Consider the following 23,911-nt stretch of genomic DNA (forward strand, 5'->3'; position numbering starts at 1 on the left):
CAACCAAAACATTGGTTAAAGAAATATGACTACTTGAAAAAATTCCACCATTTCCAAGTTTGGTCCACTGTGAAATACAACATTTAAAGTATCAATTACTTCTTTTTTAATTTTTTAAACAAGGTTGTCGAAATGTGTGATGTAGTAGCAACTAGCTGTACTGAATGGTTGTGCCTAGAATTATTTTTGCCTTTGCTACTTGATAAATACAACTCTGTATTAAAGCATGCTGAGGGGATCTCTGGGTGGCGCAGCGGTTTGGCGCCTGCCTTTGGCCCAGGGCGCGATCCTGGAGACCCGGGATCGAATCCCACGTCGGGCTCCCGGTGCATGGAGCCTGCTTCTCCCTCTGCCTGTGTCTCTGCCTCTCTCTCTCTCTCTGTGACTATCATAAATAAATAAAAATTAAAAAAAATAAAGCATGCTGGTAAGAAGATTTCAAAGAAACAGTCCCTATTCTCATATATAGACTTGTCACCATGTTCAGGCAGTTAGCATTTAGGAAACGTAAACACAGCTGTGCCAAACAGACCACCTAACAATTAAAAATAAAACAAAAAAAATAAAACAAAACACTAAACTCCCCTCTCCATCATACAATGCCAATACCTAAACACACCATCATTTACTATCTTTCTTACTATCTCCTTCAAAACGTGGTCCCCTTAGCTGAAGGTCATAAGGTCTCCAGGACGATAGTTACCAACAGCTTCCTTCACTCCCCCCAAACCAATGACCCTTCCTGCAACAGGAGTCCCTTTTAACAATCAAGCAGCAACTAAGGAAAGTCTCCCCAATTTTCTACTTTGAATGGGAACGGCTTTGTTTATTTAAAAAGACTGATGAATACTGGTTTTCACTGAAGTATATTCTTCTGGAGGAAAACTGAGCATGTTTGTACACATTTCACAGTGTGAGTTGCTTATAACTTAGGATAAGTATCTGTCGATGGTTCTTAAGGAAATCTGCAATTATACTTCATCTCACATTAAGTTTTCGGGAAATTAACCTAGCAACAATATGAGATTGTAAAGCTGCTTCTTTGCTCTTGCGAGAATGAAAACGGACAGCTGCAGACATCACTGTTGGGCTGTTCTAGTTTACCTGGAGGTAAGGGCCGTGATTGTAAGATATACACAGAGTCTGAAGGACCTGTGTTATGTTTGTACAGTAGCGGGCAGGGCTTTTGATCAACCAGCAGAAGAATATTTGTAGGTGAGTATTTAACCATTTGCTGCCAGGATACAAGAAAATGGCTGTGTGCAGTGATTTATGGTGGTAAACATCTCTCCAGTTGTCCCTTCAGTCCCCTCAGCTAAGGATTCTGCATCACTGGTGAGGCTCTTAAAGTTCCTCAGAAGACACTAAGCAAGAATGCGCATAAGAACGCTAGGACTTTGATCAAGAGCTGCCCCAATCTATCCCAACCCCCTTAAAAAAACAACAAAAACAAATAATAACTGCTCCCCTCAATATTTTATTTTTTTTTAAGAATGAAGTTGCCACGAAGTGGATATCAAACCTTTAAGAGAATCAACTATTTCCGGTAACTAAAAAAACCAGTGATGTTAAGGAAGGTTAGGGGGAAGGGGCGGTTCAGGTGGAACTCTGAAGAGGCAACTTTGCCTTGGTGACAGCAAGGGACCTTGTGGGCCAAGGGTTTGTGCATAGGCCTCAATCTTTTTCTAAATGAGCCACCTTGCCCCATACTTTGCAACTCCTCAACCCCACAGGATAGATAACCCAGCATGGTTAACGACCCACATACAAGAAAAAAGGTTTAGGGTAATCATCCTGATTCGCCTAAGAATTTGCCTAACCAGCAAGGATGTGCCGGTCTGTGAGGAAAAGCAGGCTATCTGGAGAAAAAGGGTAAAGCTACAGATATCCATCCTTAGGCCAGTAGGACAACAACCACAGCCGAGCTATCTATTGTGCTAAAGGCGAGGAGAATCCACTAGTAGGGATGAGTTTGTCTTCCCAGTGGAGAATGATGGAGAGTATGCTACGTCTCATCTGATCTGCAGTATCTATATTCATCTGACATTCTGATATTCTTCTCTGGTTGCCTTACCATCACTGACAGGAGTGCAAGGTTATATCCCTGGCTTTAGACAAGCCCTTTGCAGAAGAAGTTAACACAAAGATGACTTGGGTAGTTTTTGTATGTTTGTTTTTTAAAGATTTTATTTATTTATTAATGAGAGACACACACAGAGAGAGGCAGAGACACAGGCAGAGGGAGAAGCAGGCTCCATGCAGGGAGCCTGATGTGGGACTTGATCCTGAGTCTCCAGGATCACGCCCTGGGCCAAAGGCAGGCGCTTAACTGCTGAGCCACCCAGGGATCCCATGACTTGGGTAGTTTAAGAAACCAACAAACTCCTAAGAATATGTAAGAGGCTGAAAATGAAGTTTTTTCATGAAGATTGTGACTAGTAGCACAAATTAAGATGCTAGTGGAACTGCAAACCTAGAGAATGGTCTGGAGGCAGCATCAGGATAGCTGGAACATTCAAGGAGAGGAGAGAAGGGGTCACTTGGAGGGAAGAGGGATGGTCAGAAACAGGGTGCCAGAGTTCTAGCAGAACCTAGGAAAGAGGAGTCTCAAACAAGGAGGATTATTTAAACACACCAGCTGCCCCATGTTTGAAGCAGATGCTAGGGGGAGGACATGGGTCTGAGTAGATTATTTTTAAGATAAAAGAGATGTGACTACTTTTTGGTCCTTCACATTCCTCGCCACAGAAAGAAGAGGTTGGTGAAAGTGGCCAGACGTGGGAAAGGGAGAGGTGGGCTGAAGAGGAAGTGGGTTATAATATTTAAAGGACCTCATTATTCATTCATGAGAGACAGAGAGAGAAAGAGAGACAGAGACATAGGCAGAGGGAGAAACAGGCTCCTTGCAGGAGCCTGATTGGGACGCGATCCCAGGACCCCAGAACCACAACCTGAGCCGAAGGCAGACTCTCAACCACTGAGCCATGCAGGTGCCCCCAGGTGACTATATGCTTAAAGCCTTCTGCAAATTACAACAGTTACTGTCTTGCTGCATTTAGAGGAGTGTGATCTCTAATACCCACCACAGATATATTTACAAAGTCTACCAAAAGCTGTCCTGTGACCTGAACCTAAAGAAGTCCATCAAAAATCTTTTCAACAAAGCCCTTGTTTCATAATCCTAAGAAAGATAACTTCTTTCTGATTTGTTTTACAGGGATATAATTTACAGTTGGTTAATGAAAATGCTTATTTAACTTCTTCAATGTTTTTGGGTTTAGGAACTTGGGATGGGAAGTTAAGAATTATTGTGGGAGGGGCACCTGGGTGGCTCAGTGGTTGAGCATCTGCCTTTGGATCAGGTCATGATCCTGGGGTCCTGGGATCGAGTCCCATTCGGGCACCTGCAGAGAGCCTGTTTCTCCTTCAGCCGGTGTCTCTGCCTATGTCTCTGTGTCTATCATGAATAAATAAAACCTTAAAAATAAAAAAGAAAAAGAATTGCTGTGGGAAATTCAGTTTCCTTTTACGAAGTCTGACCCTTAGGACATTTATCAGGATTTCTGCAAGTGGCGGTCAGTCCTGGTACCTGCACTAATGAATTAGGCCTATTTTGTCATTTCTTCCTCAAATGTCCATGGAGAAAGCTGTTTTTCTTAGATTATGCACAACTTCAGTTAGTCCATTTTAACCTAGCTTTAAAAATATGTTTTATGAAGGGCCTCTGGCTGGTTTGGTCAGAAGAGCAAGATGACTCTTTATCTCAGGGTAGTAAGTTCGAGCCCCACACTGGGTGTAGAGATGACTTAGATAAATAAAACTTAAAAAAAAAAAAAAAAGATGTCTTGGGCAGCCCCGGTGGCCCAGCGGTTTGGCGTCAACTTCAGCCCAGGGTGTGATCCTGGAGACCTGGGATCGAGTCCCACGGCGGGCTCCCTGCATTGAGCCTGCTTCTCCCTCTGCCTATGTCTCTGCCTCAATCTCTCTCTCTCTGTATCTCTCATGAATGAATAAATAAAATCTTTTTTTAAAAAAAGATATCTTAAGAAAAATGAATTATAAAGACAGTCTTGTGAAACCATTCTTCCATTTCACAGAATGCATCACCAAAGTGAGGTGAGGTGTAGAAAAAAAGGACTCATGAGATCCTGCATTACTGGTGACCTCACTGTGGATAAGAAAGAATGCACAGGCCTTGTTGGAAAGGTAAGAGAAAGGGTCTTACGGTTAGTTATTTGTTTATCCATAAAGGCTGGAAATGAAGGCGGTAGTCCCGTAAAGAGACCAGGAAGTAAGAAGGAGAAGGGAGTTTGGCAATCTCAGATTTCGCAGAAAAGAAACTGAGGCCCAGCAAGATTGCTGGGTGGTGACTTGCTCAGTGGCAGGGGCAGAAGGAAGAGGAGAAGGTCTTGGAAGCATTCTCACTACCTGGTGCCTCCTATTTAAGTGCTAGCTGGAGAAAACATAGAACATCATAGATCTCATTCTGCAGTGCATGACTTTTCCTTGAGTAGAGAAACATCTGTGACAAACAAGAAGGAATGTTTTTAAATTCAAGTTTGGGGTAAAATTTTTCAGTGCATTACATAATCAGCTAGCTGTGTTATTTGTGTCACATCTATACTTAAAATTTCCCAAGTGCCCGAAGTTGTGAGAAACATCAGTTCTAACCAGATGGCCAGATAACACACATAAAACACACGCTTGCATTAAAAAAGCAGTGGTTTCCAACATTTCCAACAGAATTTGGTTGCTGAATGAATGCTCATTCGAGTATACTCTATTTCTCCATTTGTCCTCAAAAAGTTTCTACGTGGCTGTATAAGGATTAAACAAAGACATTGGAGTATGTGGGCTTTGACCTTAAACTCAGGAAGAAATGTTACTTGTATGAAGACTCCTTGCACTAGAAGAAGTAAAAGGCTTCTTTTAAACTCCTATATGTGACTTTAAATATCAACTTCACATAAAGTTTATATTTTCTTTATTAGGCCCTTCTCACACCCAGCCACTTCTCACTTCTGTTTCTCTTATACAAAGAGCCTGAGATGAGGCTTTGGAAAAAAAATTCTAATTCAAGCTCTACTGGAAGGTCAGGTGAGAAAGATCCCCGTATTTCAATAGAATTGCTCTACGTCCAAAAAACATTCACAAAGGACAGATATATATACTTGGGTACCAGTATAAGAGAAATATTTATTTCCTGTAACAGTTATAGGAAGGTAAAGAAATTATTTTGCTTCCCCTGAAGAGTTTCTAGAAATTAATTTTTCTGCCCAATTGCCTTAGGGTAAAAAAGGAGATTAAAACACATATATCAAAAGCTCTTGTAATTATTTACATCACATTACTAATAAACTTGAGTATTATCTTAGTTTACCCTACAAAATATTCTGACATGCAGTTTCTGCAGCTAAGTTGTTGAGGTATTCTTTTTATTATTATTGTTTTTCATTGTTTTCTTGGTTTTTGAGATAATAAAAAACAATTTTTCTACCTGACTGGTTTCTGAATGCATGACTCTGGGAAATGTCAAATGTCTTTCTTTAGCTCCAGTCAAATTAGTTTTTTTTTTTTTTTCTAAGCTGCCTGGAACATGTTAAACACAAGGCTGTGACCTTAAACTCTGAAATAATATTTCTAGTGTCTGTGCAAAAGCCTGCCCTCACATACACCTTTAGACTAATTACTGCAGTGTAATGTTGCCAGTGAACCACTGTAATTACACTTGGAGAAAAGTATGGTCTTGTTCTTTCCTAGCTAATGAAAATGATAACCTTTCCGTTTTGATTCATCATTCACAACAGGCAGAGCATGCGATGCTGGGTCTCCAGGGTATAGGGTAATTTTCCTGACTGTTTATGCACACTTCTGTTTTCTGGCCCTGCAGAAGCTGGAATGAAAGAACCAGGCATACTAATGCTAAAAACAGTCAACAGTAATAATAGCAATAACATTAAAATTTAATATCATCCTTACTCAACAATTCCATTCTGTAATGAAAGGGCCATGACACAGGAATGTGTGTCAAAAATGATGATGCCACAGAAAACAAGTAATGAGACTCAAAGTCCATCGTATTCGAAATGCTTGCCATCAGTTGTTGCTGGTCTACTTAAAAGATTCTTGGGGGATGTTGGATGGTTTATTCTCAAAGGGGCTGACTCATATCTGACTCTTAGACAATGAGTAAAAAGATATTTGATGACACTTTTTTAAAAGCAGTATCTTCTGGGTGAAAAGACATATATTCTTAAGCTCTACTTACTAACAGGAATAAATATATTCAAGAGGGAAAGAATGTTCCTTTGAGGTGAAATATCCATACCTTCACGTATTGGACCTATGCCTATCTATGAATTGCCATGAGTGTCTTAGTGGCACTAATGTTCCTTCCTCACATCTCAGGAGGAAACACAAAGAAAACTGAAAAACAAAAAAAAAATTTTTTTTTTTTTTTTTTTTTTTGCCATTTTGCAAAAGCAGTGATGCGATATACAAAGACCAGATCCAAGGTCTCTCTGGAACCAAATCAGACTATGACATTTCTTCTAACAACAGCCCTGTGTCCTGTCTTCTTCAATTGCTGGCTGGTTTTCTTCCAGTCATGTGCCTACTCCAGCAAGAGAAAAGGGAGAGAAGAGGGAGTCTCTTCACACTTAGAGGTAAAATTTCATTCTTGAGAATAGAGCTGTTTGCATCTGTTGGTGGAGAGCCAACAGTAATAGTATGGTAAGTGTGCTTTATTGAACTGGTTAAAATAATTCTCAATGGCAAAGAGTTACATGACAAATGCCAATCTGATCCCTGTTCAGCATTAGAAATGTATATACCTGGGTGCTTGCTGAACTGCCAATTCAAAAAAACAGTCAAGTTTTGACAACCTGCCTGTACCTTTTTAGTATTCTAGAACATTTTAAGGCATTACCTACAATGCTTCTGTGGATTTTAAAAAAATCTGTGTTAAGAACACAAAACATGAGATCTACTCTCTTAACAAATCAAAACAAGTTGCCCTTTCTTATCACGGAACCGGCACAAAGTATGTTTGATCTTTTTTCCCCACATCAGGTAAAAAGCTTGACTATGCCAAGGCACTGTTAGGAAAGGGCTCAACATTTAAAACTATGTCAAGTCCTGAGGCCAGATGTTGCCAGTAATATCTATCCATGAGATCTTATTAACGGGATGACTAAATGGTACGAACACTATATGTGGAACCCTTTTTTATTAAAAGTTTGATTCTAAATTGAACAATTATCTCCATGCACTTCCACTTTCCTGATCTTTTCACATTGGTCTCTACCAATCAATACTCAACAAGTCTGGGCCACTCTTCTTTGATGGGCTTCTCTTAAAGGCACAGGAAGTGACCACATTTACAGCTCAGGACTGTTGAATAGAAAAACTTTCTTGGAAAGTGTCTTTAGGATTTTTGTTTCACTGATGACACGATAAATCAGCTAGATTACAGAGAGAGAGAGAGAGAGAGAGAGAGAGAAAGAGAGAAAGAGAGAAAGAAAGACCATCAGGTTTTGGAGATTTAGTGTTTATATAATTCTAGTGCAGTAATTACTTGCCAATCCCCCTCACATCTTTGCTCAAAAACCCCATTCCAAAAGTACTGAGCAAAGAAAGACTGCTGAGAGTCTAAACTCTACCAAACGCTTTATTAAAACAGTATAAGCCTCAGAAGAATTCAAAGAAAAGTCCAGACATTTGGAGGAAGAAAGGTATGGATATGGTATGCAGGACATCTTCCAATATCCTCTATGGTGAAAGAAGGCTTTTTTTCAAATATTAAATTATAGGGAAGGATAGATAAGTTCTAATATATCTAGACTCTAAATGTGAATTTCTGGAATAAAGAATTTCAGAGCTGGCATGGGTGGAAGAATTAATAGATCACTTAGTTCAAATACATCATTTTACAGATGAGAAAAGTAGGGCTCATTAGAGACTAAGTGTCATGGCCAAAGTCATACAGCTCATAATATTTATCCGTAACATGAAAAATGGATTTTATCCTGACAATTGTTTTTACACAAGTGAATTACTGAGTTATGTTAAACCTACACCATCCAGTACAATGGCCACTAGCTCAAGGCTGTTGAGCCCTTAAAATATGGCAAACCTCAATTGAGAGGTGCTATAAAATACACACCAGTACAAGATAAACACTGGATTTCAAAAATTTAACATGAATAGAAGAATTTAAACTATTTTGTGAATTTTATTGATCTAAGCCAAAATATTTTTGACATATTGAGTTAAATATATTATTAAAATTACCTTCATCTGTTTTTTTTTCTTTTTTTTCTTTTTTAGTGTTGCTGCCAGAAAATTTACAAGAGTATCTGTGGTTCATAGGACATTTGTATTGGACAGGGTTGCTCTAAACCAGTATTATCTAGTTTTTAAGGATTTCACAGAAATCCTCCATTTTACTATTTCAGGAAAGACCACACTGGTCATTTAAAAAAACATTTTTTTTTAACTCAACACACTCATAATTTAGGTAATCATATAAATACAACACTTTAATTTCAGGAAAGAAGGCACATGTATCTATAAATTATAAAGGCAGGAATTTTAAACTGGTTAACTCCTCTTTTTGACCTTTGTATTATTCTTGCTCCTATTTTTCTGGTCCATCATAGCCTCCCCAAAAGCTAAGGCATGATCACCTTGCTTGTTTTTAGGGAAATCCAGACAACCAAGGGGAGGCTGTCTAAATTTTCCATTCTGTCCTTTTCCATTTTGCATGGCCGCAAAAGCAGTCATTTAAAAACAAACAAACAAACAAAACAAACAAACAGTAGTGTTTGTACCAAAAAGGCAGAGATCGAGCATTCTCAAATTCATTAAAAACAAAACCAAAAATGAATGTCCTAAATACATACCACCTTTGGTAAGAGAAATCTTTTCGTTACCAACCCTGTTACCAGAGAACTCAGCATAGATGTGAACAATAAATAACACATGCACTACACCCCACCATCTTCCAACCATTTGCCAGCCAGGATTGAGGCTGAGGGAAGCAGAAAGGATTAAGCAGAAATCAGACAGCCAAGCTCTAATGGTGTCTAATTAGCATAACAAAAGACACTGCCACAATCTTTCAGCATTGGGCAATACATCTCATTAAAGAAGACTGAATAACAATTATTCTCTCCTGCTCCCCCATCCTTCCCCTTCCCCCCACTTCTTCTTTCTTGGCTTAGCTCCGGGAGACCCTGAGAGCTCAGCTCTAGACCTTCTGCTTTATTGGCCAGGCATTCAGGCTGCAGGGGAAAGAGCCTACTTGTATTACTGTGCACCTGCATCTCAGTGATTTATTCCGATTTTCTCTCCTGCCGTGAAAATGTAGCTTCTTCAAGCACATACAAGTCCTGCTATGCCGTTTATAGGTATATAATATAGAGGAATGGCAATGATACCCTAAAAAATGGATACTAGTTCCCCCTAAAATGTCTTTAAAGAAAATTGATGTTTCTCTTCACCTATTCTGTTTTTTCCCCTTGAATATTACTTCACTGTCTCAGAGTTAATGAAGCTAAACTGAAATTCTACCAAATTTTTATTGCAACCAGTCGTTAGCTGTGAGCATGCGTGCACACAGGCATACGTGCATTGGGGAATTTAAATGGGAGTAGTCTGATTCAAACCTATCTTCTGTCTCTATTTCCTCTTGAGGATAGAGAACTAAGAAAATATGCATAAAACCCAACCTTGAAAAAACTGAGGCTTTGGGTGAAGGTGGTAGCTTTTGTCTAGTGGGCGCATAGTTTTTATATAAAATTTATACTGGAAATAAAGGATTCTATGTAAACCAAGAACAAAAAAATATTCTTCCATGGTGATTACTAAGAAAAATGGAAGCTTCAAGTCATCCTATACAATCTTTGGTATCAAGCTACTGTAGGGTAAGGACTGGGTCGGGGGCAGAGAGAGAAAAGGAGACAGTTAGCTTAATCCAAACAAATTCTAATTCTGAGCTTTATTTTTTGATTAGGAACACCTTTCAAAAGGGAATCTAGTTCTGAGGGTTGCTTTGATGTCTTTTTTAATGGCCTCTCCTGCCAAACACAATATTATATAGTCTACTGAAACCCGAGCATTGCCAGGTCTGTGCGAGGCTCTAGGAAAAGCTGTTTATCACATATGCAGATGATCACTACCAAGACTACATAGCAGAAGCCAAGCCAGCTCCCCGAGTAGCTGAGGAAACCCCACTGGTCTGTGTGGATCTTTCAAACTGCTGCAAAGTTACTGTATTGCAGGAACCCAGAGATCCCGAGTCCTCAAGCCATTAATAACAGTGCAGACTGCTGACCTGGGGTAAGACATTTTAATGCAACATGTAGGCTGCACATGGGAGCATACAGTTAAAATAAACCTGGGGACATCACTTAAATTCTAAAAGGCCTTTCTCTACGTGGTGAACTACTCAGCTTTCACCAGCCGGTTTTCATTGTCCGTCCTACAGGTAGAGAGGATATTAAAAAATCTCTCCTACTGAATTTCTCCTGTTTCACAGATCACACTGTATTTTGTTTTTTACTTCTTGTCTATTTCCACCTTACAGCGTTGCCTAAAAGGACATGCAAATGCAATGCATTGTTGTGAATTCTGTACTGCTTTATCTTTTAAAGCACAATCATTTGTATCTTTTTTAAAAGATTTTACTTATTTATTCATGAGAGAAACAGAGAGGCAGAAACATAGGCAGAGGGAGAAGCAGGCTCCCTGTGGGAAGCCTGAGGTGGGACTGGATCCCAGGACCCCAGGATCACGCCCTGAGCCAAAGGCAGATGCTCAACCACTGAGCCACCCAGGTGCCCCAATCATTTGTATTTTAATCCAATCAATGACTAGATTTCTCTTAACAACCACAGTCCCAGTCTATGGCCCTGCATCTCACCAAAGGCTTCTGAGTACCTTGGTATAATCTCCTTCCCTTTTTGAGACAGGCCCCAGCCAAGAGCAGAAAAGCTTGAGGAGTACTAATTAGTAAGTTATGATGGCTTCAGTTTTACCTGTGTCATTCACTAGCTGTTTGACCCTGAGCAAATCATTTCCCTTTAGAGCCTCAGTTTCTCCATCTAAAAACAAAGCAGGGAGGGATTTGTAATCAGTGATCTGTAAGGCCCTTTTTGGCTCACATATGCTGTGTTTCTAAATTTGGAGTTTCATGGAGAAGGCAGGAACCGGAGGAGTCCTGCAATGATGCCGAGGGCTCAGGGCTCAAGGTGCTGCTGGCAGTGGCTGTGGTGGTGGCAGTGGCAACCACAGAAGTAGCATCCATAGCTGGGACTAGCAGTCAGCCCTCGTCTAACAGCGCGGACTAGTCTCAACACCACTGCTCTCTCCTTTCTCTTCCAGAGCTGACACACGGTCTAAAGCTTAATGTTTGCCAAAGGGCAAGGATGAGTGAAGAATGAAAAGGAGTTAACAATTAGGGGATTCGGTTTACCTACGTGAAAGAAATCATTAAGGCAATTTTATCTGGCCAGAGCCTTGAGTTTTCAGATTAATAACCTAGCTTCTGGGAGTCAGTGTATATGCTGGAGAAGTTTGACTACTATCAGTAATACAGCTGATTGCACTACTGCCAGGAGTACATTCTAAGATTTCCTACACCGTCCATTTATTCTAAGAAGAGAGTCCTGTGAGCTGAGACACGTTCATAAGTTCACCATTACTACCAGAGATGTTGATTCAAGCAGCTGGGAGACAATTTTAATTTCAAGTAGAGAAGTGTCTTGCGGCTCTATCCAATTATTGCTTCAGAACAGGAATAACCAAAAAAAAAAAAAAAAAAAAGAACAGTAATAACTTTTAGAAAGCAACACTTGGGATATATGACTATTTAGAGTTTAGACTGTTGCTAAACCTGCTAACGAGGCTGTGGCTGCTGGAGAATCGGGATCCCAGCCTTGAGGAGCGCAGGTCAGCAGTCCTGCTGGGCCCTACTGCATCCCTCTGGAGCAATCTCGCCTGAAAAGCAGAGATAGCTCTTGTGGCTCCCTTTTCAAAGCTATGACTCAAAAGGATTTCAGAGAAGGAAGACAAAGCATACTTAATGGGGAAAGAGGAGGAAAACGTCCAATATTGATAAAACTACAATTCATATCTCAGGAGCTATTGGAAAGAGGAATTATGCTGAAAAAGATCCGGAGTAGCTTCTTGTCATTTCTAAAACATGATCCTATGCCTGCCTGAAAGAGTTAAGGCTGTATAAATATTTATCATTCTTCTTTCAAAAGGATAAGAAAAATTCCTTTTGCATACATGAATTTCAGATTGTTAAGCAAACATTAGGATATGGTCAGAGGCCCATCATCTTAATGAGGGAATGGTAATGATAATGTGTTGGGCTTCTTTTTTGTGTGTGTGGGTTGCTTATATGTGATCCAAAAAAACCTAGAGATTTTGATTTTATACTTAGGCATGCACAGACCCGAGAATAGTTAATGCTCTCAGAAGCATATGGACGGGATGACAGGAATACCATCAAGGGCTTACAGTGGGACCAGGGTGAAAGATTCATTAAAAGTGATAAATAGGATATGCTTTTCTTAATGTTTTGCAATTGCATATTCAATATAGCAGGCCAGTGACTACGCATTTTAACTGTCTTTATTTTTAAGAGAGCTGCCAGATTTTAATTACAGATTAAACAGTTATTTGCAAATGAGTACCTCTTCATTAACATATCAGAATCATAATAATAAACAATTCTCTGCTACAAAACAGCACACAGAACAGTGTGACGTTAAGAACAGTACATACATATGGCATTACAGCAGGGCAAAATATCCTACTTGCCTTGAGCATGCTGATCGGTTAAAAAAAATTTAAGGGAAATAAATGATCTTGGTGAAAGCTCACAGGATTCTAAATTTATGAGATTGGAGATTTTGTTTCTTTTATTTGCAGCCATGTCCCTAGTGCTGACCTCCCTGCCTGGTTCACAGCAGGTTCTCACCAAATATTTGTTGAATGAGTGAATGAAAGAGCCAGCTCTTTTTTTTTTTTTTAAAGGAGTATATAGCTATATTTTTGCAGTTATACTGTCATGCACTAATACTTTTTTATAACACCACTAAACTGAAATCAAATCATCTGTGAGGTTATTCTAAAGGGATTTAATTTGGTAATTATTTTGAAGGGCCATTGAAGAAATGCATTTTTCTGTTACTGTCTTCATAACTTCATAACAAATCACAGCTGTAATAATCTTATTTCATATGGTCTCTCATTTATTTTTATCAAAGACTTAGTTCTTTTCAGAGCAGTTTTACAGCAAAATTGAAAGGAGGGTACAGAGATGCCCCCTACATACCACAGCCTCCCCAACTGATGTGTCAGTGTCAGTTCATGGACTGTAGCAAGTGTACCACTCTGGTGAGCGACATCCACAACAGTCCCTTATTTTTCATTTTCTTGTATACTTTTCTTGTTTCCAACTCATAAATGAAGAAACACAGAGAAGTTCAGTAACCTGCTACTTTGTGAGATACAGTTCCTAGATACCATGCTTCCAGGCCCAGTCTTTTCTGAAGTATACAGTGTGCTACACCATCTCTTTGCTACTTATTTTGTGTCTGGAACAAAGCACACACACACACACACAAACTCCTAAAAAAAAAAAAAGTGCCATAATAAGCACACACAACACAGTGAAAGCAGAAAAAGACAAGAAATGGAAAAGTAGTTTTTGCCATCATTCACTCCATAGAGAAAGATGGGACATAATTAAAATATTTTCTCAAAACAGTCACTGAGAGTTCCCTGCTTTGTTTTAGGTTACAGCAAATCAAATACAGAACTGCTAATGTCCAAACACATGCTAAGAAAGCCATCTTTGAGACTGCCTTCAGCAAGATGAAAATGCACTGGGGCACTTTGCTGGCTGTCTCTAGAATGTGTGACTCCAGGTCTCGGGGCTCTGAGTTCAGGCTCCACATTCGGCGTAGAGATTACTTAAAAATCAAATCTCAAAAAAACATAGAAAACCCAAGAGGAAGATGCACTGGACTTGGCACCAGTCAAAGATGGAGATGCAGAGAGAAGCAAAGTCAGATTGGGGAGTTTCTCATGTAGCAGGTCATAAGCAGAAGACAAAACCACAAAGGTTCTTCAGAAGATGTACTTCCCCTCTCTCCTTTTTTAAGGGGATCTACAAGATGAGTCATTAATAAGGCAATTCGGTAGCCCCATGGATCATTCACACCTAGGCAAAAAAGTACTCGGGTAGAAGTCTTAAAATTCAAGATGTTAATCTAGTTCCTTAACAGTTATTTCAGATTGGCCACGGAGTCCTAAAAACCCCTGGAGCTGTAAATAGTGGATTTTGTTACTGTTGGTACGTTCTTTGGGATCACAAGGACCGACAAGTAATATAAAACTTAAAAGATACCATCCCTACCACTAATTCTGTTCCAGTGCTGACACACTTTCCTTTCTTTCTTCACAGAATACCCTCACTCAACACACCAGAAAAGTAAGGCCCACTAATGTGTTCTTAGCTGAAGTCAGGGTTTATAATGGTGAAGTTGAAGGATTTCTTTTCTTTTTCTTTTTTTGAATGTTCTAAAATTCAAAGTGATAGTAATCTATCACTTGGAATATACATAAACATAATTATACAGCAAATAAAAATGTTGTATGAAGGTGAAAGTTAATAGCTTAAAATATTCAGTCATAAAAATTTTATTCCTAATTGTAAAAAAAAATGAAGATATATTATAAATAAATGATGACTTTCAAATTCTGCAGCTTGCCAGCAAGCTAATAGGCAAAAAAAAAAAAAAAAAGGTTTAATGCTAATTATTCACCCCTCTTTCCCCTACGCCAGAATTTCCTAGAAAACACAGGAGGAATGCCCCTTGAGGAACCACTTGCTTGCCCCTAACCAGGCAACTTCATCTTCTGTACCTACTTTGTGAAGCATTGGTTCTGAGGTTACATAAGGCCCAGGCTGAGCATCTGATTATTAAGAAGTAAACCCATGATAATGAATTGTTGATTCAGGGCCATTAGCTTTATAATAAGAGCCTATTTCAGGTAATGTTTCTATTCTGCTCTCACTGTCCCTCATTCCCCTCCTTCATCTCTGCTGCCCAACACCTCTCCCCACCAACCAGGCAGGCACCATGAACCCTCTTCTCTCTTGCAAAATCCCAGACCTTCTCTGCAAAGGGATTTGGGTCTCCCCTCACCCTAAAAAGAGGTGAGGGAAGACAAGCAGTGCCACGTTCACAGCAGAGGATTACTTTCCTCCTAACGAATCTGTCACTGGCTGTTGTCCTAGGTTAAAAGGTAATAGGTGCCCTGGCAAATAAGAGTTTCTGGGCCTGTAAAAGTAACTGTGGCAGCAATCCTGTCACAATTTTAGAGTTGAAATGTTTGCTTAAAAAAATAAAACCAAATCCAAGAAAAATGTGGCAGGCTGGAATCACGCCCTTAGGGGTGTGCTCTGCTAGTGAGTGTTCACAGTGCTGCACGAAAAAAGGCAGAAGGTGCACAGGCTGGAGACCGGGCTTTGGGCTCCTCTGTGTTTGGTGAATCCTCCTGGATCCTCACTCAGAGGTGAGTACAGCTGGTTCACGTCACACAGGAGAGCAGGTGCCACTCTTCCGAGAACACAGAGTGTCAGAGATACTGCAGAGGTCCGGGGACTGCACATGTGAATACGTTATTGTCTGGCAATTTTCCTCAGTACCATTTTCAATCAAATGAATTCTTTTCACAATGACTTTAACAAGACCATCTTTCATAATGTGATCTGTCCTTTTCTCCAACTGAAAAACCTTATGTACAAGTTAGAATTAACATTAAAGTAGGTTTTTTAAAAAAATAGCTAAAAAATATGTCCTCCTCTTCATTATCTGGGTTTGGAATTACACGGGGCACACATCATATGAACAGCATGCCCATGTTCTGTCCACAGATGTATCTATCAGTGGGATTACCACAGAAATGGTGGTAATTTACATTTACAGAGAAACAATAAGCATTGGCTTTGTGAAATAGTATTGTGTTATAAAGATCCTTAAATAGATAGCCCCTGCCATATGGCTTAAAGTGATGGTAAGAAATTTAATTTCACTAATTTCACTGTTTTCTCTTCTCTCCCACCTCACTCTCTCCCAGTGCACCGCCCTTGCCTTGGACACACTATATGAGCCCCTTGACACTCCATTCCTCACCATCACTGCCCAAGGCTTGCAACTCTGGCTGCTATTTTCTTTTTTAAGTCCTGTTTTCTTATTTAGCTGACACACAAAGTATCAATGGGTGATAAAAGAGGGTGAGTTCAAGTGAGATTCTGACTCTTCATTTGGACAAGTGATTCATCTTTGACATCTATAAAATGGGGAAAGCTTACATCTAACTATGTTTGAATTAGAAAGACACATGAAAATATCAGTGAAAATACAACAGAGTACATTTAAAAATTTTGCTTCTCCTACTGATTTATCCAACATTTCCGGGTAGGTTGTTAGGCTTTGAGAACATTTTTATCAAAAATAAACTATTATTCTGTGCATTTGCTTTTATTATCTTTTTGGTAGATCATCAAAGAGGATCAGTAACTGATGATTCTTCAACTTCCTTAAACAAATGTTTGAGTAGATTCAATAGTCATTTTTGAGATAATGTATCTCCCTGCTACTAAAATAAATAAGTAAGTAAGTAAGTAAGTAAGTAAGTAAGTAAGTAAGTAAGTAAGTCAGACAGATGGAAACCTTAAATAATACCTAGCCAGGTTAAAGATCATATCACACTCTTTAAATCAAGCCTTTGGGTTTGTAAATCAAGTGTTCTGGTTTTGTTCAAAACACCTACTTTCCTCATGTATCCTTTTTGGTAGTTAATGAAAAGAGGGTAGAAAAAAAACCCCACAAAGTTTCCAAACAGAATTAGTCAGTTAAATCAAATCTATGAAAAATTCATAATCATTACAAACTAGAACTAGCTCTTCTTTGTATCTAATAACAGATATGCCCTCTACAAAATGAAGTGGGTATGGGGAGTGGGGAGCTGATGTTCAATTTATCAAAACAGTAATTATCATGATATATAAAAACTAAGTATCATAAAAATGGAAATAAGCCAGTGTAATAAAGCAGAGGGAGGAACAAAAAACCTTCTAAAGTAAAAGGGAATAGGCCTAACTTTAAAAACAATGCAGTATTTTATAGATTTGCATTCTGTTCAAGCTTGCTTAAATTAACTGAGAATACCCAAAAGTCTAAAATAGCATATTTCAGTATGATTTTAATTTAAGAAGGAGAAGCCTTGCTTATGTAAATAATTGAAATGAACAGCAGAATTGTGGGTTTTAAAAATCATAATTCTTCTCTAATAGGCAGGGGATGGTGAGGCTTGCTTTTCTAAAATGAACCTCATGCTGCAGAGACATTTTCAGACTACAACGGTAGGGAGACACGCTGCCTCAGCTGTCCTGTGCCTTCTACGACGTCATATTCTAGCACATATGTGTCATCCTTCATTCATGTATGGGCGGCTACCTGTACACATGAATTCAAAGCAATATTTTTGACTCCTTTATTTAGACTATAATTTACAGAAACCTCCCAGGCGGATCCAACATTTCACCACTGGGGAGATGTGTTGCGTGTTCAGCACATCCACCTGCCTTCCTTGCACATCTCCTAGAGGACAACCTTTCACATCTTTGTGCTTTTGCTCTTTGGCTCCGCAACAGCCACATGAAGTGAATCAGCATGAACACCATGGTTTTCTTTTCTTTTTTTTTAAGCCACGGTTTTCAACTGGTTAAGGTATAGAAAGAGATAATAGAAGAATACTCACATAAAAAACCTAAACCAAAGCTTTAAGACTTTAATGCTGCTTTTATCACAGTCTTAAATAAATGTCTATTCCATCTCAAGATGTTTGCTAGGAAAGAATATTCATTACCATTTTTTTTTCTTAATGAATACCTATAGCGAGCACTTTACAAATGTTAGCTAGTTCAAATGCTCGAAACAACCTCATGCTGTAGGGACTTCCTCATGAGTCTGAGGTCTAGGGGCACCAAGTCCCTTGCTGGTAAGTGACAGGCACAGCCTGTGTTCAGACCTAGAGGTCTGGCTCCAGAGTCTGAGCTCGTTAACTACCATGTTAGGCTACCTCTTCAATTTTCTTTTTTTAATTTAAAAAATTTTTAAAGAGCGTGAAAGAGTGGGCAGAAGGAGAAGAGCTCAATCCCATGAGCTTGAGATCATGACCTGATCATGACCTGAGTCTAAATCAAGTGTTGGACCCTTAATTGCCTGAGTCATGCAGGAGCTCTGCTACCCCTTCAATTTTAAAGTCAAGCTACAATTTTAAAATGATTTTACTAATGTTTAATTAATCCTGGGAAGCTGATAACTATTGTGTAATCTGCTCTGGAGTTAACATGGTCCCTTTCTTATTAAGAGGGCTTTGCTGAACCAATATAGTATATTCACAACCTTAGGAGATAAGTCAAATGATGGCTTTGAAGTTACCAAGGGATCAAAGTGACTGTGCAGCTAAAATGGTGACATGAATGCTCATTTATTCATTAGTAACTTAAACGGGTCTTTTTTTTTTAAATGGATACTCAGTGTACAGTAATAGACACACACAACCATGCAGCTTTTGGAAATGAAAATTTGGAGGAGAAAGTGGAAGGTAGTTATATCCTAAACCCAAGCTTTATGGTCACTGCTGCTGGGCACTGAATTTGTCTCTGAGCTTCCTGACAATCAAAACCAAAAGACTAGCATGGTCACCTAGATGCACTCCACTGTTTCCAGAGGGGCAGTGGCCTCATTTGGAAAGCAAACTTAATAAAACCAATAGATTTACACTTTTAACCTATTAGTAAATAGATTCTATAGTCGGGAAACCTATCTTAATGTATTTTTTTGTGTGTTCTGCATATTTCTTGTCTAGGAAAGTATTTTGTACAAAGGAGCTACTCCACAAATGCATTAGGAGAGAAGACAAAAACGTACTACGATGTAAGAATGTTTTTGGCTATGTGACAACGGTTTCAGCTCTGTCATATCTTGGGGCCACCACTGATGTGTGACCAAATTAACAGCCTTGTAATGGCAACCTGGCCTCGATCTTATAGCTCTCTGATCCATTCCTTCTAATCCACCTAGAGAGATATTCTAAACACTGAAGTCTGGTCATGTTGTGTCTCCACTTAAAACCCCACAACGGCTCCCCACTGCTCTCAGGAGAAAGTTACCACATAAAACACTACTTATTATTAAAAAAAAAACTACTTATTTTTTTTTAATTAGTGCACAGGAGGCCATATAATGAAGATGTCATAATTTATTTAACTACTTTCCTATTAATAGATGTCTGGCTTGTTTCCAATTTTTGGCTATTACCAGCAATAACACATGTCTCTTTGGACACATGGGTGAGCATTTTTCTAGAAGTGGGATTACAAGGTTGACTGAAGAATATTTAAACTTATGATTGTCATATACACAACTAAATTGGCCTGCAAATGGCTTTATCAATTTCTACATTCCCACTTTGTATATGAGGGCTTTCCTTCCTGCCCCCAGCAAAACTGTCTATTATCAATGAAAATAAAAAAACAGGGCAGCCCCAGTGGCCCAGTGGTTTAGCGCTGCCTTCAGCCTGGGGTGTGATCCTGGAGACCCAGGATTGAGTCCCACGTCAGGCTCCCTGCATGGAGCCTGCTTCTCCCTCTGCCTGTGTCTCTGCCTCTCTCTCTCTCTGTGTCTCTCATGAATAAATAAATAAAATCTTAAAAAAAAAAAGGAAAAGAAAAAAAACTTTGTTTGCAAGCATAAAAAGTGAGCATTTTTGCTGTGATTTTCATTTTCCTAGTCGCCAGTGAGATGAACACCTGTCATATGTACTGTTGAACTCCTTGCCCACTTTTCTGTTGAATTATAATTACTGAATTAGAATTATTGCAAAGATTTTTCTTCCTGGCTTGTTGCTTATCTTCTAACTTCAAAAAAATTTGTTTTTAATTGAAGTATGTTGACATATGATATTATATTAGTTTCAAGTTATAACACAGTGATTTGACAGTTATGTACATTATAATATGCAGACCATGATTAAGTACACTTACCATCTGTCTTGATCACTTATCTTTTACAGTGTCATTCATTATATAGAAGCATTTGCTGCTTTGTAGGTAAAATTTATCAAAAAATCCTGTTGGGCCTTTGATTAAAATTATATTGGTTTTATAGAATAATATGAGGAGAATTGACATTACCATTATTTTAAATTGCCCTATTCAGGAATGTCTTGTATTTCATAACTTAAATATATTTTGTAATTTTGAGACAATTTTTTGAGATTTGAATAAAATATATTTTATATTCTTCAAAACATTAGTTTTCATCATGAAGATCTTGTACATTTCTTGTTAGGTTTACCTGTAGGAAATTATGTATTTGCTTAGGTTTTTTTTGGTGAATGAGGTCTTTTTCTATTACATCTACCTATCTAGCTATCTACTTTTTTCTTTTTTTTAAATAAATATTTTATTTATTCATTTATTTGAGAGAGAGAGAGCGCACAAGCAGGGGGGAGAAACAAAGGGAAAGGAGAAGCCGACATCCCACTAAGCAGGGAGCCCAATGCAGGGTTGGATCCCAGGACCCTGGGATCACGACCTGAGCCAAAGGGAGATGCTTAACTGACTGAGCCACCCAGGTGCCCCATCTATCTATTTTTATTAAAACTTGTTTGGTTTAAGTATCTTTCAGGCAGGCAAACAAATGTATGATGTATTAAAGAACCAGTGAATAATGGTGGAAAACAGCCAAGTCAGAAATGCTTTTTTTTGATCTTTTGATTACTAAAGCATTATTACTAACGAGGAAAGAAGGGAAACTGGACTTAAGAGAAACTAATTTATAATTTTGATTTTAAAAATTCCAGAAAATGACGTCTATTTTTTGTAGAGATCCCCTGGAAAGTCACCTGAGGGTGTTTCCAGGTCTAACTTCATATTTAAGTCACCTGTGGATTTTATAGACTCTTAAAAAAAAAGACAAGATGCCTTTCCTTAATTGCTAGGTTAGTATTGAACAGACTGTTCTATTATTAGTTATTGTTCCTCATCTCTTATGCCTAGTTTAGAAATTAAACTTTATCCCAGGGATGTATATAAAGGGAAAAGCTGCATATATAAGTCAATATTCTCTGTAGCATCAGGGATCCATGGAGGTCCTGGAATGTAGCCCCCACAGATATGAGGGGAGAAATTCTGTAGCTATCCCTCTTAAGAATGTGTAACGAACCCAATTTATTAACACTCAGCTTCACCGATTAACTCAGGACAAGTCTTGTTTCACGTATTATGCCACCTGTTACCACTACAGATTTCTTTTTACCTATTGATGCCCTTCATCCACTTCCCTTGAAACACCAATTTGTTTTGTATCTATGAGCCCATGTGTGTGTGTTTTTAAGATTCTACATGTAAAAGAGAGCAATGGGATTTGTCTTTGTCTGACTTAATTTGCTTTACATAATGTTTTCAAGGTTCATCCTATGTTGTTGCAAATGTCAAGATTTCATTCTTTTTTATGGCTGCATAAAATTCCATTGTATATGAAGGCATTTATGTATCTATGTATAAATGTGTACACACACACACAAAACACCCCACTTCTTTTTTTTAAAGATTTTACTTATTTATTCATGAGAAACACAGAGAGAGAGGCAGAGACATAGGCAGAGAGAGAAGCAGGCTCCCCATAGGGAACCCGATGCAGGACTCAATCCCAGAACCCTGGGATTAGGACCTGAGCTGAAGGCAGATGCTCAACCACTGAGCCACTCAGGTGCCCCAACACCCCACTTCTTTATGTTCATTCACTGATGGAGATTTAGGTTGTTTCCATACCTTGGCTATTATAAACAATGCTGTCATGAATATGGGGATGCAGACTGCTTTATGCATTCGTGTTCTCATTTTCTTCAGATAAATACCTAGAGGTGGAGCTGCTGGTTCATAGGGTAGTTCTATTTTTAATTTTTGAGGAACCTCCATTCTGTTTTCTAGAGTGATTGAACTGGTCTACATTCCCCTCAAAACTGCACAAGGGCTCCTTTGTTCTCTACATCCTTGCCAACACTTGCTATTTTTTGGTCTTTTTGATAATAACCATTTTAACAAGTATGAGGTGATATCTCAATATGGTCCTGATTTGCATTTCCTTGATAATTAATAATGTTAAACATACTATTGGCCATTTGTATGTCTTCTTTGGAAAAACAGATCTTCCATCTTTTTAAAAAAGATTTTCTTTATTCATGACAGAGAGAGAGAGAGAGAGAGAGAGAGAGAGAGGCAGAGACACAGGCAGAGGGAGAAGCAGGCTCCATGCAAGGAGCCTGATGTGGGACCCGATCCCAGGACTCCAGGATCATGCCCTCGGCTGAAGGCAGGCACTAAACCGCTAAGCCACCCGGGCTGCCCCCGATCTTCCCATTTTTAAATTCAATTGTCTTTTTAGCCTTGAGTTATAGAAGTTCATTATATATTTTGGATACTAGCCCAAATCACATATATGATTTGCAAATATTTTCTTCCATTCAATAGGTTGCTTTTCGTTTTGTTGATTCCTTTGCTGTGCAGCAGCTTTTTACGTTTGATATGGTCATAATTGTTTATTTTTACTTTTGTTTTTGGTATCAGATTTTAAAAATCATCAACAAGATCTATGTCTAGGGGTTTTATGTTTCAGGTCTTATGTTCAAGTCTTTAACCCATTTTAAGTAAATTTTTGTGTATGGTAAGACAGCGGTCCAGTTCGATTCTTTTGCACGTGGCTAGTTATTCAATTTTCCCAGTACTATTTTTTAAAAATATATTTGTTTGTAAAGATTTTTATTACTTTGAGAGATAGCAAGAGTGGGGGTGGGGGGTGGAGGTGAGGGTGGGGGGAGTGGTACAGAGGGAGAGGGAGAAGCAGATTCCCTGCTCAGCAGGGAGTCTGACTGGGGCTGAATCCCAGGACCTGGGATCATGACCTGAGCCAAAGGCAGATGCTCAACCAACCCAGCCACCCAGGCGCCCCTTCCCAACACCATTTATTGCTTAGACTGTCCTTTCCTCATTGCATATTCTTGGCTGCTTTGTTGTTAAATTAATTGACCATATATGTCTAGGTTTATTTCTGGGTTCTCTGGTCTGTCCCATGGACCTATATGTCCTTTTAAATTGTCCTTTTCTGTTAATTTTAGTTTTGATGGGATCTTGTAGCTGGCTTATACTCAACTGTCTTATTTGTTTTTCAATTAATTCCATTGTATTTCCTGTAATTGTATACTTGTGTTTTCTACTGAAATAAGATTTTCATGACAACAGAACTATTTTTGCCTTTTTACACTACCATGTTCTTACTACTTAGCACAGCTCTTGGCACACAGCAATCAATAAATATTTCTTGAGTTGAACAGATTTTTAACATGTAAATTCAGGCTCCTTTTCGCATACATGGGTGTCAACACGTTTATTTCTCCCTACAATGGTCAAACTTCTTGAAGGAATTAACTTTGGATTCTAAATATCCAAAAACTTAATAATTAACCTATGAAAATCACACATATGAAAATTAAATACTTTTCTAAATAATCACTGAATAAAGGAAGAAAGAAAAGCTCCAAATAAGTCAATGTGAAAATAAAAAACGATCAAAACACTACATGCTGGATATGGAAGAACAAGATTTGGAAGAATAAAACAAGTAACAAATATTCCACTTTAGAAATTAGAAAAATAAGAACAATGATCATCCCAAGAACAGCCATACCACAAAAAGTGCAGAAGAAAGGAATTCATTTAAAAACAGAAATAGAAACTACAAAAATATGGACAAATAAC

The 23,911-nt window shown here is 38.6% G+C and overlaps 1 protein-coding gene across 5 annotated transcripts in view; it reads right to left on the reverse strand.

Moving 5' to 3' along the window:
* The window catches only part of CDKAL1 (CDK5 regulatory subunit associated protein 1 like 1), a 636,452-nt gene that overhangs the window by 32,953 nt on the left and 579,588 nt on the right, over positions 1–23,911 (reverse strand). The gene's annotated exons all lie outside the window — the stretch shown is intronic.

Source organism: Nyctereutes procyonoides, unplaced genomic scaffold, assembly GCF_905146905.1.
Source record: "Nyctereutes procyonoides isolate TBG_1078 unplaced genomic scaffold, NYPRO_anot_genome, whole genome shotgun sequence".
Classification (NCBI taxonomy): Eukaryota; Metazoa; Chordata; class Mammalia; order Carnivora; family Canidae; genus Nyctereutes; species Nyctereutes procyonoides.